The sequence below is a fragment of the Salvia hispanica genome, chromosome 6 (genome assembly GCF_029641045.1).
Source record: "Salvia hispanica isolate PSC_SH4W2 chromosome 6, Shi_PSC_v1, whole genome shotgun sequence".
NCBI classification, from domain to species: Eukaryota; Viridiplantae; Streptophyta; class Magnoliopsida; order Lamiales; family Lamiaceae; genus Salvia; species Salvia hispanica.
This window is the reverse complement of record NC_142697.1, coordinates 25,623,335-25,628,111: the sequence shown is the minus strand read 5'-3', so window position 1 is coordinate 25,628,111 and position 4,777 is coordinate 25,623,335. Positions and strand designations below refer to the sequence as shown.

Sequence of the window (4,777 nt, the reverse complement as noted above, 5' to 3'; positions counted from 1 at the left end):
ATCAATCAGCATAATCTACACCATAGGTCTGGGTGTACCCTTTCGCCAAAAGCCGAGCCTTATAACTTTCGATCGAGCCATTAGGCCTTCGCTTTATCGTGAACACCCATCTGCATCCGACTGTTTTTACTCCTTCAGGCAGCTTTCCCTTTACCCAAGTCTTGTTCTTCATTAGTGCCTTCATTTCTGTGAACATAGCTTCTCTCCAGTGCTTGTGTCTCATTGCCACTTCTGCGGACTATGGAATTTCTTCTTCTTCATAAATTGCAGTTTTGAAGGCTCGTGCCATCTTAGTCAAATTTGCTTGCACAAAATTTGCCACCCCATATTGGTTTTTCTTCCCAATCTTTTCAGGAGAGTATCTCTTCGGTGGGACTCCTCTCGTACTTCGGTAAGGATGTGCATATCTTCTAGTATCACCATCAATAGTATTGTCTTCTTCTTGGGGTTCTGTATCATCATGATTAATGGGAACTATATTCTCATCGAGACTCGGTTCAGAGGTTACCTCGGATATCGGTTGAGGTGGATCAGAAGGTAGTGGATGAGATGACTCTTGTGGCAAGACCTGCTCGGCGGCAGTGACGACTGGATCTGTTGGTTCCTTAATCGAAGAGTTTGGCAATGGCACGACCCAACTTAGATAGTCTGTAGATTCATAACTACCTGGATTACTCTCCCCCTGACTACCCCATTTTGTTCCGGAGTGTAGGCACAATACGTTTGATGGATCATGCCTTTTTCTTTACAGAATTGGGCCGTAGGGATATTCACGAATTCCCTCCCATTATCTGACCTAAGGGTTTTGATGGCAGTGTGAAATTGTGTTTGGACCATTTGAAAAAATAAGATAAATTTATCAATGACTTCCGACTTATGTTTCAAGAAATAAATCCAAGTCATTCTAGTGCAATCATCAACAAATATCACAAAATGTCGAACACCACCTCCACCAACAATTGGTGCAGGGCCCCAAACATCAGCATGCACTAAGGAAAAAATGGAATTCATTCGAGTATTGGAAATCTTAAAAGATTGTCTGCGGCTTTTGGCCAAAACACAAGTCTCACATGAAAAATTTGAACGAATTGAAAAATTCGGAAAAAGAAGTTTAAAAAACCAGGAGAAGGGTGTCCTAGTCTTCGGTGCCACAGCCAAATTTCTTGTTTCGTGGATCCGTGAGCCAGCATTGCACTGCCATGTTGAGCTATCTCGTCCACGTAGTAGAGCCCTTGTTTCTTAGTGCCACGCCCAAGAATCCTCTTCGTCTGAATATCCTGTAAGATACAAAATTTTGGGTGCATTAGCAGTGTGCAATTTAACTCCTTCGTAACATGACTTATAGACATCAATCTCTGAGATAGAGTGGGCACATATAAGCAATTTCTGAGCCGGAGAGTGGGGGAAATTTCAATAGTTCCAGAACCAACGACAGTAATCAACTCCCCATTTGCAATAATGTATGTTTTAGTAACTTCATTCAGGCTACTAAAATCATTCTTATCTGGAGTCATAGTATCAGTTGCCCCACAATCAAAAATCCAACCATTCGTTGTTTCTACCCCTTTTTGAACATGGAATGCAGCGGATAAATTTTCTAGGGGTGCAAATGAATTTTTCGACACATAATCACATAATTGCATATTCTGGGGGCACAAATCATATTTTCGAACATGCTAGGGGTTAATATGCAATTTTGGGCAATCTGGGGGTTCAGTCTTAATAGGATAGGGTCTTTTTTCTAATTTATTAAACATTCTAGGGTTTGGTTTAAACCCAAACCCTTTACCTCCTCCTGTCGGTGCCGCCTCCATCCTCTCGACGAAATTCCCGATCTCCTTAACGCTGCCGCCGCTGCCGCCGCCGGACGAGTTCCCCTGATTTACCACCGGCCCTCCTTGTCCTCCATTATTTCCGGTCCGTGGCTGTCCATCTCCGGTAACACCCACCACTAATTTTGCCTAGGATTGAGTCCCTTTCGATTTCTGCCTCTCTTCCCACTAATCGGGATATACCAATCGTTTGAAGCAGGTCTCGTAAGTGTGTTTCGATCTCTGGCAGTGGGTACACCAAAGGGAGGATTTGTCAATCCTGTTTCCTGGCCGGTTGGTAGCGGTGGTGCGTGGTGGCCCATTCCGATGCGGCGGTCGTTGGCTTGGGGCTGCGAATCCAGCCCCAATCTCCCCAGATGATGAATCTTCGGCGTTTCCACCGAGGGTTTCCACGGTGGGTGAGGCGGACGTTCGTGGCATGATGCGATGTCGAGCCGCCTCCGTCTTCACCCATCCGTAGGCCGCCTCTACTGATGGGAAAGGATCGTTCTTCATTATGTCTCGCCGGATAGAATCATACTCCTGATTCAGGCCGGTTAGAAATTTGATTAGCCGCTTGTTGTTTGAAAAAGTTCTGAACTGATCGACTCATTTGTCACAACAATTGACCGGTTGTTTCTGGCAGCAATCAACATTGATCCACAATCCGTGGATCCTCCGGTAATACGTCTCTAGATCGAGATCCCCTTGTTTGATGTTGATTACTTTGTCTTCCTGGTCATATCTCAAGTATGGGTCTGCCTTGCTCTCATAGGTTATGGAAAGGCTTTCCCACAAAGCCTTCGATGTTTGATGGTGGTTAAAGTCGGCGATGATATCATTCTCGATATTATCGACGATCCACGAGAAGACAACCAGGTCGTTCTCCTCCCAATCTTCGTATCCCTTACTCCCATGTACCGGTGGTCGTTTCGGATATAAGAGTAGGTCCCTCGGCCTCCTATCTTGACTTTCATTAATCTGGACCATAACGGATAATTCTTCCCGTTAAGTTTGAATGCTATGGTGATATTCTTCCTATTTTTCAGATTTGGTGATGGTTCTGGATTGGTTTTGGTATCTTGGTTATCGTCTGACATGGTTTCTGATGTGTAGGATCTGGTTTCTGGTTTGATCTTGGCTTAGAAAAGGTCGAGAATCGGTATCAGGCTATGATGAAGTATTCTCTGAGCCAAAAAACATTGTTGCTCTTGATGCCATGTTTAAAGGTTGGGGAAAGGTTTCATTGTATTTCTCATTCAAAAATATACTCCCTCCGTTCCAATAAATATGAAACGTTTGCTTTTCGGCACAGGATTTTATGTAGTGTTGTTTTGTGAGTTAAAGAAGAGAGAGTAAAGTAAGAGAGAGGGAAAAGTAGAGATAAAGTTATTTTTATTTTAAGAAACGTTTCATTTTTAATAGGACAGCCCAAAAAGGAAAACGTTTCATTTCTAGTGGGACAGAGGGAGTACATGCTAGTACATTATTATATAGGACTAGTAATATCTATATAAGGTATACCTATTTACATTAATTCCATATCTCCTATTCTTGGTAAAGATAATAATCGCATATCATCTCCCTATTCTGCCGTGATCTTCCAATATTTCCGTGATTTTCTTCCAACATAAATTATTCTATAACTAAATCAAATAATTACTCTTTGATTATGAAAATCATTTAAGTACTACTAGCTAGTACTCTCTCCGTCCACGAATAGGAGTCCCGTTTTTCTATTTTGGTTCGTCCACGAATAGGAGTCCCGGTTCATAATTACCATAAATGATAAAGAGACCCTACATTCTACTAACTCATTCCACTCATATATCCAAGTGGGACTCCTATTCCATTAACTTTCTTTTATCCACTTTTCTTAACATTTCTTAAAACCCGTACCGAATAGAAATGAGACTCCTATTCGTGGACGGAGGGAGTATCATTTAAGATTACCAGAATTGTAAACTGTACAAATCCATTTAATGCAATTTTAAATATATAAAATAATTAAGTATTACTATGACTCTGCATTAAGTGATATTTTAAAAAGAAAATTTGATTTCCATTAATTCCATATTTAATGATTGGATCGAATATAATCAGGGGGAAAAAAATAAGTGTATTAAGGCAAATGGATATTATATCTAATTTCATTTCCCTATAATAAGTCATATGAAAACTTTTTACAAGAGAAAGAACCAATCAATACTTGCCCCCTTATTACAAAACTATCACTCCCAACAAAACTATATAACCTAGCTAACTCACCTTTGACAAAAATCAACAACAATGTCTTCTTCAATTGCTTCAATCATCTTTATATCCGCCATTTTACTCCTATCCTCAACACCCCAAGCCGCCTCTCCACCACCCTTGATCAAGAAAGTATGCGCTGGAGGAAAATTGATAACTGACGTCCCAACGTGCGAGAATGATCTTCAAGCCGAACCAAGAGTGGCATCCGCGAAAAACTTATACGAACTCTCCATCGAAATCATAAAATCAGGATTCACAAAGTCGAACACTACGCTCGACCACATCAAAACCCTACTGAAGGAGAACAAAATGGATTCCAATGGGAAAAATACACTTGGAAAATGTAAGGCGTCGTATGACTTGGTCCTATTGTCGTTCAACAGTGCCCTACGCGAAGTAGAAATAAAAGAGTATCAAACGGCGTCGTATGATCTAGCTCTTGGTGGGACGGACTATATTCGTGACTGCGACGAAGTTGTGGCCTCAAAAATAATCACAGACAAAACTATTATACTAGGTAACCAACTTGTGAAAGTATTTGCGTTGTCCGCATATGCGGCCGTTGATTTGTTAGAAAGTGGGGTTCTACATGACTAATGTAATGTGTATGGCTATCTTTCAGTTGTCCAACATAAAGTGATCCAATAAAGATTAAAGTTTAGACTAAAGTGTATTTATTTGTTATGAAAATAAGTGTAGATACCAATTTA

The 4,777-nt window shown here is 41.0% G+C and overlaps 1 long non-coding RNA gene across 1 annotated transcript; it reads left to right on the top strand.

Moving 5' to 3' along the window:
* Positions 1-2,041: 2,041 nt before the first annotated feature.
* Positions 2,042-3,123, top strand: LOC148923423 (uncharacterized). The gene is made up of 2 exons (XR_016132362.1): positions 2,042-2,492; positions 2,587-3,123. It is a non-coding gene; the product is annotated as an uncharacterized LOC148923423 (long non-coding RNA).
* Positions 3,124-4,777: the final 1,654 nt, after the last annotated feature.